This window comes from Mauremys reevesii, linkage group 23, assembly GCF_016161935.1.
Source record: "Mauremys reevesii isolate NIE-2019 linkage group 23, ASM1616193v1, whole genome shotgun sequence".
NCBI lineage: Eukaryota > Metazoa > Chordata > Testudines > Geoemydidae > Mauremys > Mauremys reevesii.
This window is the reverse complement of record NC_052645.1, coordinates 3875351-3887506: the sequence shown is the minus strand read 5'-3', so window position 1 is coordinate 3887506 and position 12156 is coordinate 3875351. Positions and strand designations below refer to the sequence as shown.

General features: G+C 49.3%; 2 non-coding genes across 2 annotated transcripts; both read right to left on the bottom strand.

Moving 5' to 3' along the window:
- Positions 1-4687: 4687 nt before the first annotated feature.
- LOC120389427 lies at positions 4688-4905 on the bottom strand. The gene has a single exon (XR_005590913.1). It is a non-coding gene; the product is annotated as a small nucleolar RNA U3 (small nucleolar RNA).
- Positions 4906-10849: 5944 nt separating this feature from the next.
- On the bottom strand, positions 10850-10922 carry TRNAR-UCU. Its single transcript has one exon. It is a non-coding gene; the product is annotated as a tRNA-Arg (tRNA).
- Between the last annotated feature and the right edge of the window lie 1234 nt (positions 10923-12156).

Genomic DNA, 12156 nt, shown 5'->3' with positions numbered 1-12156 from the left:
TTCAACTCCCAGTGGTGACTTGTTGTGTAACTCGTGGGGCACCTGGTATTGGCTACTGTCAGAGGACAAAACACAGAGCTAGATGGGCCTTTGGTCCAGCCCAGTATGGCTGTTTAGATTATACTCACAGGCACTGATAACAGAATTACTGAAAGTTTGGGAGTTAAGAGCTGATAGGTCAGTGGTCCAGCTTCTCACAGATGACCCCCCTCCCTCTGGGACAGGGGCAGGTCTGGGCTCTCACAGCAAATGCTCATTGTGGCTGCCAGAATCTGTGGGCGGCTCATTTAGTTTACACCAAGGATTGAGTCCTGCTTCGTGCACCGTGTGTGAGAAAGAAAATCCTAAACCGCCCTTTGAAATAACGAATGCAGCAGGACGTGTTATTGTCCCTGCCCCAAAGCAGACAGACCAATGGAGAACTGCCATTGAGTCCAGGGTAATACTCCACTGACATTTTACCTTTTTTGCTTGCTAAACTCCCTCCCAACCTCGTGGGGTCCCAGAGCCCAGTATTGAGCTTGATCTGAGATGTCTACAGTGCAAATTTACCACCCCACAGCCCTAGCCTGGGAGCCTGCACTGGCACGGGGCAGCCATGGGTGTTTCATTGTAGTGTGGATATAGCCTAGCATTATGTCTACACTGCCATTAACACACCCACGTCACTATTCTCAAGCCCTGGGTCAGTTGATTCAGGCTTGTGGGGCTTGTGCTGCAGGGTTATAAAATGACAGTGTAGAGAATTGGGCTTGAGCCCAGCCTCCGAGACCCCATGAGGGGTGAGGGTCTCCAAGCCTGGGCTCCAGTCTGAGCTCCAGGATCCCAAATCAGCTCATCCAGGCCAGCCGGGCCAGCGGGATTTTATCACAGTATAGATGCCCTCTCAGGGTATGTCTACACTGCAATGTAAGCCCAGGGTTAGCAGAAGTCATGTCAGCAGCCCCAACACATAAACGTAAACCACGAGGGAAAGACCCACCCCCCCCCACCAAATAAGCTGGGCAGTGTCCTTCTCCCTACGATTCGTAAGTCCAGCAAACAAAAGTCCTTTAACATGAGCCATCCCGTCTCTGCACCCCACTCACAGCTGTTGTCCTTAGTCAGTGCAAGCCCAGAGGTGCCTCTGTAGAGTTCACCTGCCATCCTGGGTGGAAAAGGGGGGAAATAAGAAGGCTCCATACTCACTATGTTGTCTAGGGACTCACTCATCTCTTCACAACCACCCTGTCCTAACGTTGGTCTGACACCTCAATTTTAGTATTGAGACCCAGAGCTTGGCCCACTTGGCTTTGGAACCCCTGTCCCCTGCCTAGCAAGTGCTATTGAATTGAGGGTGAGTCCCTCAATCGGGGTCTGCCAAGCACAGTTGTGCTGCCCTTGATTCACACAACAAGGATAAAAACCCTTTATTTCTCCTGCCCCTGTAACATGGAGACTGGGAATCCAACACCAGCCACAAGTGATCATTTCAGCCAGCAACCCAACAGATTTCCAACATATTGTAAAATCCACATGCAGACTCCTACACGAAACCTTGCAAGAAAATCTTCCTGAAGGGGTCTGAAGCACCTGCTGCTGGAGGGAAGGAGGGAACCGTGGGTTGGGATTGAGGAGCAGCATGAGGAGGAGGGGGCCTGTGGATGGGGATTGAGGGGCACTGGGAATAGGAGGGGGCTGTGGGTTGGGACAGAGGAGAAGGGTGAAGAGGAGCAGGCTCTGGTTGGGAGTGAGGAGCAGTGAGCATAGGAGGGACTGAGGGCTGGGATTGAGGGGCACTGGGAAAAGGGGGGACATGGGTTTAGGCTGAAAAGCATCCTTGTTTGGGGATCCAACAGGAAAGGGGAAGGCAGCAGGTGATTCTAATTCCTTAGGGATTTTCAGGTGTGTGTGTGTGTGTGTGTGTGTGTGCGTGGAACATGCTCTATGCCCAGAGACCTTTATTCCTCCAGGCTGCAAGGACAGAGGGGCTGTCAGGAAGTTGCCCCTTCAAACCCACACACAAAAAGGCCCTTCTGAGGAAAGGGAAAATCCTGAAGAGAAAAAGTAACAAAGAGGACATGAGAAAGACAGTTTAAGATCTTTGGGAGTAGTTTATCACCTGACCAGAGACTTGAACTCTGGACCCTCAGATTAAAAGTCTGATGCGCTACCAACTGAGCTAGCCAGGCTGAGAAAGAAACCAAACAAGTTGGTGTAGAGGAGAAACTAATCAAGAAAACAAGAGCGGGAAACAATAGGGAAATCCTGCTGCTCTCTCTGGCCCGGTCAATACTATGATTTTATATCAAATTTAGCAGCGTTAAATTGCATTAACCCTGCACCCGTCCACACAATGAAGCCCTTTAGATCGATCTAAAGGGCTCTTAATACCGGTATCTGTACTTCTCCCCGACGAGGGGAGTAGCGCTGAAATCGGTATTGCTATTTCGGATTAGGGTTAGTGTGGCCGCAATTCAATGGTATTGGCCTCCGGGGGCTATCCCACAGTGCACCATTGTGACCGCTCTGGACAGCAATCTGAACTCGGATGCACTGGCCAGGTTGACAGGAAAAGCCTCGTGAACTTTTGAATTTCATTTCCTGTTTGCCCAGCATGGAGTGCCGATCAGCACAGGTGACCATGCAGTCCCAGAATCCAAAAAGAGCTCCAGCATGGACCGTACGGGAGATACTGAAGCTGATCTCTGTATGGGGAGATGAATCTGTTCTATCAGAACTCCGTTCCAAAAGACAAAATGCCAAAGCATTTGAAAAAATCTCCAAGGCCATGATAGACAGAGGCCACAACAGGGACTCGACACAGTGCTGAAACTTAAGAGCTGAGAGCTGAGACAAGCGTACCAGAAAGCCAAAGAATGAAATGGATGCTCATGGAGGGAGGGGCAACTGACGTCTGTAGCTATCCCACAGTTCCTGCACTCTCCGAAAACCATTTGAATTATTGGCTGAGTTCCCAAAGCCTAAAGGGTCAAAAATATTGTCGCAGGTGGTTCAGGGTATATGTTGTCCCCCTCCCTCCCCATGAAAGCAAAGGGAAAAAATCATTTCTTGCCTTTTTTTCCAATGTCGCTGTATGTCTACTGGATGGTGCTGGCAGATGTGGTGCTGCAGCACTACACAGCAGTGTCCCCTTCCCTTCTCTAGATGGTATGGTAGGACTGATATCCCTCATCGTTGTCCCATGAGTGCTCCTGGCAGGTCTTGGTGAGGTCAGTTGGGGGTGCCTGGGCAAAAATGGGAATGATTCTCAGGTAATTCTCTTCTTTAAGCTTTGTCTAATGGAGATTCAGTCCTGCCTGGAATATCATAGCAGCTGGAGGCTTCTCTCCCCTCCCCACTTTGAACTCTACTTGCAGAGGCAATAAAGTCAGTGTTGTTTCAAATTCCTGCATTCTTTATTACTTCATCACACAAATGGGGGGATAACTGCCACGGTAGCCCAGGAGGGGTGGGGGAGGAGGAAGCAATGGATGGGGTTGTTGCAGGGCACCCCTAGAATGGCATGCAGCCCATCATTTCTGCAGGATGTCTGGGGCTCTGAGCTGGAACGACCGTTTGTCTCTCTGGTTCTTTAGGAGGCTTGCCTGATAGTCTAGGCAGGACTGACTCTCCCTTCAGACAAAACTTAAAGAAGAGAATGACCTGGGGAGTCATTCACCTAGGCCGGCCAGGAGCATCCAGGACAGCAGCAGACAGTACAGTATAACTGGTAACTATCATTGTAAACTTGCAAAGCAGCAGATGGTACAGTATGGCTGGTAACCATCTTTGTTAACTTGCAAAAAGCAAGGGAATGCTGCTGTGTAGTGTTACAGTACCGCGTCTGTCAGCACCATCCAGTAGACATAAAGTGACGGTGACAAAAGGCTGAACGGGTTCCATGGTTGCCGTGCTATGGTGTCTGCTCAGGCAATCCAGGGAAAAGGGCGCAAAATGATTGTCTGCCGTTGATTTCACAGAGGGAGGATTGACTGATGACATTTACTCAGAATCACCCGCGATGCTGTTTTTGCCCCATCATGCACTGGTATCTCAACCCAGAATTCCAATGGGTGGGAGAGACTGCGGGAACTATGGGATAGCTACCCACAGTGCAATGCTCCAGAAATCGATGCTAACCTCGGTACATGGACCCACACCGCCGAATTAATGTGCTTAGTGTGGCCGCGTGCACTTGACTTTATATAATATGTTTCCAAAAACCGGTTTCTGTAAAATCAGAATAATCCCATAGTGTAGACATACCCTGAGACAGCTTTAGAACCCTCTACCCACTATACGGCCAAGAGACAGCTACTCTCAGATCCTGTGTGGATTGTCTGATGTGCTTGGGGCCAAGAGCAAACTGCGTACCCCCTGCCAGAGCAGGAGAAGTAAAAATAGGGGCTTCCCAAAAAATGGGACAGGAAGAAGAGAGAAGTGGAGAGGCAAATGGAAAAGGAAAAGAACGTGCAGACACAGAACCCTACCTAAATACTGAAATAGATTACAAGAAAAAAAAGAGAGAGCAGCATAAAGAAATCTTTAAACTCTTTCAGTAAGTACTGAACTAGAAACTTCTAAAACACCATTTTCACACTACCTTTACTTTTTTTAAAGAGAACTGAAGAAAAGCTTTAAACAAGTTCAGATAATACAAAAAAAAGCCAAAACATTTATTTTTAAACTTGTTTTATAAGGACTAACTACTCAGTCTGTGCTCTTTTCCTCTACAGCTTCCCAAAAGGAAAACAAGAACACTCATCACTAGCAGACAGCAGATACATTAAAGCAATACTATCCACTCACTTCATGCTCAGAAAAGAACACTTTAACTCATCCTCGTGGTTAGCAAGATCATACACTTTCAACCACACTTCTCTAGTTACAAACTATAGAAATGATCCCTGAAAGTACAGTCTTAACAAAACTGTCCTCGGCTACACATCCAGGCTAATATGCACAAGCTTTCTTCCCACGGTGAATGTTTTCATACAATGGGTTTCACCCCCAGCGAATTAAAGAACAAAAATCTAAAACCAGGTCCCCATTTCATTAAGCACAATTGAGACAGCTTTAGCACACTGGCCATTAGAAGATGTTTATGTCGCTATTTACAGAAACACACCTCCTGATTAGCATGTGGAGCTCCTAGCAACTAATCAAACCCTCTTGCTTTGCCATACCTCTCACAGGCTCCTCTGTAGCACATGACAGCTTGTCAGGTACAGACAATCTGGACGGGTCAGCCTTATCTAGCACGCTCCGCAGCTGTTTCTCTCTGGCTTGCTCTCAAATTCATCTGCACTAGAAGTTTTTGCAGGGTTCTATGTTACCGGTGGTACCTGCACTAAATCAGTGGCTCTCAACCTTTAGAGACACCTGTACCCCTTTCAGGAGTCTGATTTCTCTTGCATACCCCCATTTTTTACCTCACTTAAAAACTACTTGCTTACAAAATCAGATGCAATATTTATAAAAATAAATCCCTTGAATATAAGTATTGTACTTACATTTCAGTGTATATAGAGAACAGTATAAACAGATCAACATATGAATTTTAATTTGTTACGAATTTGCTAGTGCTTTCTATGTAGTCTGTTGTAAAACTAGGCAAATATCTAGATGAGTTGCTGTACCCCCTGGAAGACCATTGGATACCCCTGTTTGAGAACCACAGCACTAAATCACCCTTACTTTTAGAACTGGTGCCACTTGACCCAAGGCATTCTGAACCATTTCAGTGCTAGTAGACAGTGGCAACACAGCTGCACTAGGTCTGTTGTTCCTCCCTGCACAATTCCCACTTGGAAAGAAGAGAACTTCTGGTCTGACTTTATTTACTATTGTGAGCTGCATAGGCAACTTTCTCTGTGTTATGTGAGCACCATTCACACAATATATTTACTACCTCTGCAGCCATGGGTGGCGGGGGAGCCCCCACAGCCCCACACCACTGTATATGGACCCTGCAGCTCCCAGCTCCTACAAGTAGACCCCAGAGCTCCCAGCCGCTGTGAGCGGACCCAGGATTTCCCAGCAGGCATTGATGGCGTGAGGACCCTGCAGCCCCACGTCATTGCTAATAGACCCTGCAGCACCGAAGACCTTGGAGCTCCCAGCTGACACAGGCAAGCGAGGGAGCCCCCAGCTCTCAGACACTGCAGGCAGAGCCTGGAGTGCGCAGTCACCATGGGGGGTGAGGAGAAGCCTCAGCCAAATGCCATTGCAGATGGCCCCATAGCTCCCAGCCACTGCAGGTGGATGCCAGAGCCCCCAGTTGCCATCGGGACCCCACGGACCATGGCCACCATGGGCAGCGAGGGGACCCCATGGCCCCCAGCCACCACGGGAAGCGAGGGGACCCCATGGACCCCGGGCGCCATAGGCAGTGAGGGGACCCCACAGCCCCCGGCCGCCACAGGCAGCGAGGGGACCCCATGGACCCTGGGCGCCACAGGCAGCGAGGGGACCCACAGCTCCCAGCCGCCATGGGCGGCGAGGGGACCCCATGGCCCCCGGCCGCCACGGGCAGCGAGGGGACCCCATGGACCCTGGCTGCCACGGGCAGTGAGGGGACCCCATGGCCCCTGGCCGCCACGGGCAGCGAGGGGACCCCCCAGCTCCCGGCCGCCACGGGCAGCGCGGGGACCCCATGGACCCCGGGTGCCATGGGCAGCAAGGGGACCCCATGGACCACGGGTGCCACGGGCAGCGAGGGGACCCCCCAGCTCCCGGCCGCCATGGGCAGCGAGGGGACCCCATGGACCCTGGGTGCCATGGGCAGCGAGGGGACCCCCCCGGATCCTGGCCGCCACAGGCAGCGAGGGGACCCCGCAGCCCCCAGCTGCCACAGGCAGGAACTGTCACCCAGCGACCAGCAGAAAACAGCAGCGGGCGAAGGCATCAAGCAAACTCTCAGCTTCTGCTGCTGCCACTCCTTCAACTGGCTCTCGGTTTGCCCTGTTCACTCTGCGTCGCTGCTGCTCCACGGCATTGTCCATCACCCTGCTGCTGAGAGCTCCTGTGTCGCCACTTCCCCTGCTGTCACCTGCCTGTCTCCTGCGGCCACGTAGTGGGGGAACCTCACTACAAGTGCAGACTGGGCAGCCTCTTTCATTGCAACACCATGGGCAGGGCGTGAACCGCCAGCTGGGGGAGACTAACGCCCTGCCCCGCCCCTTCCACCTGAGGCCCCGCCCCTTCTGCAAACACCCCTGTGCCCAGCGTACACCAGCCCTTAGATCCCTCTTGGTATTTCAATGCAGGCACTGACCTGTGAGAGGAAAACATCAGCTCACAAACACAGAGACTGAATTCCCCACATTTAATCTCGCTGCACTTTCCAGAAAGTCACAACATTCATTTAGTTCTTGTTAGGACAGAGAAAAAAATAAGTGACACTAAGTTTTTGGCTCAGTTAAATAAAAGTATGTGTTTAATTAACATAGTAAAAATATGTCCTGATTCCGCTAAATAACACCGCAACCGGAAATAAGAAGAGACAAATCTTGTCAGTGACGACTAATTTTGCAAATGATCTTCCCATTATTAATTTCCACACCACCCCCGTTGGAGGTCTGGGCACCTCCAGTGTCACTGCTCTGCATTCACCTTCCCATGAGAATTGTTCTCGGACATTCCCAAATTTGGAAAATTGTGCAGTTCACAATGTGAACAGTGACCCCGGCTCCTTCCTGCACCTGCTCTACATTGCTCCACAGCAGCTTCTCCACCTGCAGAGTCACCCCAGCACTGCAGTGCAGCCGCCCAGGGTTTTGCAAAAATTAATAATACAGAGTTTGGAGGAAAGTAAACATTTGTGAGTTGTGGAAATAGGAAAAGGCAACAGTTGTGGTGTTACAAGAAGGGCAGTTTTTGGTTTAATAATAAAACCCAGTTATATAAAGGTAACTGTATGTGCAGCTCTGTGCACTCACGTTGGATGGAAGCTTAGTAATTAAATTATACAAGAGGGTCAGGTAAAGTGGCTGCTACCATCACTATGTTTTGTCCCGAGAAGCCTTTACAGCCATTCTGAGGGGAAATGGGCCCTTTGCCCACAGAAATGGTCTATAGGGGACGGCTGCAGGCAGCAGGCGGAGAGATAATCTCATCAAAATGATTTGACTCCTGGGTAATGTAAGCAAAATCACTAAAGGAATGTCCGGGGTTTCTATTGGCACTTAACTTGCCTGCCCCTGGCTGGCTCTGGTTGTACAAGATGGACGTGTAATCGGGGTACAGTTGTGTAAAAAAAAATTATTGCAGTGCAAGGGCTGTTAGACAAAACAAAATGTTTTGTGTAATTGTGTAAGGTTTTAAAAACCTAAACTGAGACTTATGGTTTGTAATATAATGTCATGAAGGTTAAACTATGGAAGGAATGTGCTTTTTCCCAGGACGTGTGCAGTGTATATTGGAGAAAGGGTAAAAGAAATGCAAACAAAACATGGTACTTAGCTCAAACCCTATTAGGGCTCCAAAGGGAGCCACAATAGGTTGTGGTTTCTTTTTCAGATCTGTGTGTTTTGAAGCAGAAGATGAAAGTGGAAAGTAATCAGAACTCGGGTGGAAGTTGATTGTGTCCCTTTTAAGACAGTCTCTGAGCTGCTGATGGCTTTGGATCCAAAAGCCAAGCCCGAAAGCCGGTGTGAATGCAAATGACCTAACTGATGGGGGAAGGAGAGAACTGCCCATCAGTGGCAGCACAAAAGAGCTGCAAATAATAAATACATCTGGTCAGCAAACAAGCTACTGGAAGACTCAGATTGTGGCCCTCCAGGAAAGGGAGATGAAAAAACAAGTCAAGTCTGAAAATAAGGGGGACAGTTAACCCTAAGGAGTGTGTGTGTGTATGTACAGTGCTAAAGCTAAATCTAAAGCTGTCTCTCAGCTATTACCTGAGGATAAACTTAATGCTTGGTACAGCAGAGAAACTATTGCAAACTTGGTCTGTTGTACAAGAGGGGAAACTGAGGCACACCACTTCATGAATTTCATAAATGACCAGTGAGGGGAGTAATTCACTATCTGACTATAGAACAAAATAAGGACAGCCTGGAGGTAATTCTTCTGTTTTTCCTGCAATTAGCAAGGAAATTTGTAAAAGGAAGTGGTATTATTATTATTAAGCACTAATCTGTCCCCACGGGGGGGTGTGTGTGTGGAAATTGTTTCTTTTGTTTTTCAGACACTCTACGAGCAAGCTGGTGCCAGCAAAAGACTAAACCATAATACCATGAATCTATGTTTTGTATTGTTTGTCTGTGGTGTTTGTCTTGTTGTTAGCATTGTTGTGTTTCAATGAACAGAAAAACCTCATGACATGAGTGGGGATGGCTTCAAAAGGCTGACCTGGGGGAAGATGTGTGTGGACATTCAAAATGCTTGATTAGGAGGCCAGCACCTGTGTAATAGCTACCATGGTATCTGGAAGTGAATGGGCAGCTAAGGTGGGCCCCACAAGCCCTATGGGAATAATGAGAAGGGGATTTGCTCGCTGGGAATCAATGGAGGGGTGTGTAAAATGGTGTAAATCCAGAGAAGATGTTTGAATGTGCCCCTCCCTGATGGCCGTGGAGGAGCACACCCAATGGCCCATGGCAAGGGGTGGACAATTGGGTGTACTGTGTATGAGGTGTTTTGCTGGAAATGTACATATTACTGGGGGCACAATTACCCCAGCCCCTAACCAAATTCCACACTACACACTGATCTCTGGGCTTTGGCGCACAGATAGACCTGTGAATCTTACTGCTGTGAATAATCGAACCAGCGCATACAGCCTGATTCCACACCATGAGGTTAAGTTGGTTTGGACAATAACCCATTTCTCTGTGGACATTCAATGGACTTATGATATGGACAAAAGCACGAAAACCTGCAGCGGCAGCGTATTGCAACTGGGCATGTTAAGAGCTTGACCCCGTCGAAGGAGGAGAGGAGGTGTTTCGGTGGTGGCCGGGATGCTGGACCATGCTGCAGTGCTCAGGTCTCTCGGTGTAGCTGTGGATTATTACAGTGGCTGGTGTATTGCTAAGTATACTTGTGTGACGTTGCCTATGGAAATAACCGAGAAGTAATGGAGTAAGCCCCTCCCCCCTGTACTAGACAACCTGGACCCAACCTTCCCAGGCCCACTATAGTGGGAAGTCTGGAACACTAATTGGAACCGGTGTGGCACGCCCGTACGAGAGAAGGTGCAGGGCACTGTACTACGCATGGGGCAGTGGGACAAATGGAATATCAGCACCTTCCACCTTGATGCCTGGCCCTATCAGGAAATGTGTCACCATATGTCCTATGTTTTGCTAAGGGGGAGAATGGGAACAGGGACACAGGCAAGGCTCTGTGGCGTCAGAGCTGGGATGGGGACACCGAGGAAGGAAACTGGAATCGTTGCTTGCTGGAAGTTCAACCCAATAAACATCTAATTGTTTGCACCTTGGGACTTTGCGTATTGCTGCTCTGTGTGTACGCAAGAAGGACCCGCTAATGGGAGGGTGAAGGGATAAACCCTCTAACACTAACTAACATCTAACACACATTTCAACCTCTTCTTTTCACACTGTTGCTCATTCTCAGGGGCTGCTTTGTCTCCAGACAGATCCATTCTCTTTCAGGACGGCCTTGCTCTTTCCGTCTGTTTCACTCACTGAGGTGTGGGAGTAAACACTCCTCTTCCCTCTAGTCTCAGACAAACACTAGCATTAATTGTTTGCTACTGAGGGGTTTAGAAAGCATTTGTCAAGATGCCCATTTCTGGGGCATTTTTCCCAAGATCCAATATTTTGCGTTCAAACATCTCCCAGCTTTCTTGGTGAAAATAAGGCTAAGGTTTCCTTGCAATACACAGGTAGTTTTTCACCCCAGATGGGACTTGAACCCACAATCTCTGACTTAGAAAGCCATTGCCTTGTCCATTAGGCCACTGGGGCCCTGTGGAAAAAAGGAAATTCAATCTCCTAAATGCATATTTCTCATATTAACTTGGAAGCCAAATAACCTCTTTCTGCACCTTACAGAAATGTCTGCATCCCCTGGCAGCGAGGCTACTGGGGAGGTCGCTTACAGAGCTGAGCACCACCTTTCTGCCAGCCATCTTTAGAGAAGAAGGGTCTTTCCCCTGACAGCCACACAGCGCTGCCTAGCATCCCGAGAGCCTCCCTCGTGTTCTCCCGCAGCAGCCGCCTGCCGGTGTGGGTGGGAAAAGGGGACCAGGAAGCAGTGCGGCCTCATTACGGGACAAGAGGCCCTCACCACCCCCAGGCCTGCCTCTTGCCTTCAGCCCAGGCAGCCAGAGGAGCCGGGGAGCTCCCTGGCAGGCCGCCGCCTCAGCCAGGAAATAAGGAAAAGGGGATGAATGAAGAAGTCAGGAAATAACAAGGAAATGAAGAGGTTTGTCGAATGGGTTTCTGCCCGATTTACCATCTTCTCAGCTACCGCTCAAAGTTAAAGACCTAAAGTCGACCTATCGGCATAAGTACAGATGGTTGGATGGGAATTAAAAGGAGCTGCTGTCACAAGTGTTAGGTGCCTGCAAGCAGCATGCAGACTGTTGAAAAACACTGCAATTAGAGGCTCAGATGAAACGTTTGCCCTAAATCAGAAATGACAATAGGACGACCAGCAGAACGCCACTCTAGGTAAACGGCCGAGTACTGGAGGCTGTTAGAGGCAAAAAGTCATTCCTCAAAATTTGGAAATCAGATCCTAGTGAGGATAATAGGAAGGTGCACAAACTCTGGCCTGTTAAGTGTCAAAGTGTAACAAGTCAGGCCAAGAAAGAATCTGAGAAGCAACGTGCTAAAGACACAAAAGCTAAGCATAAATCCGGTCAATGCGAGTCCTGGCCTGTCCCCGCAGAAAGGTGAACCCCCTCTGTGGCTGGAGTGAGCTCCTCTAAGCCGACCTGCGCCAGGTAGTGCTCATTGTGAAAATGTTTCCTCTGACGGTTGGGAAAACAGGACCAGCGGTGCTCCGGCTGGCTGACACAATTAACCCCCCCCCCCCCAACAACAACGAACATCATGCAGTCCAGAGGAAGGGAGCCTTTGATCTTCCCTCTCATGCCTTAACTGGGGACCATACACACTAATATAGCAGTAACCAGTGCCACAGAGCACAAAGCCCACCAGTAATGCCCTCCCTGGTTGGAGCTCCACCACCTTC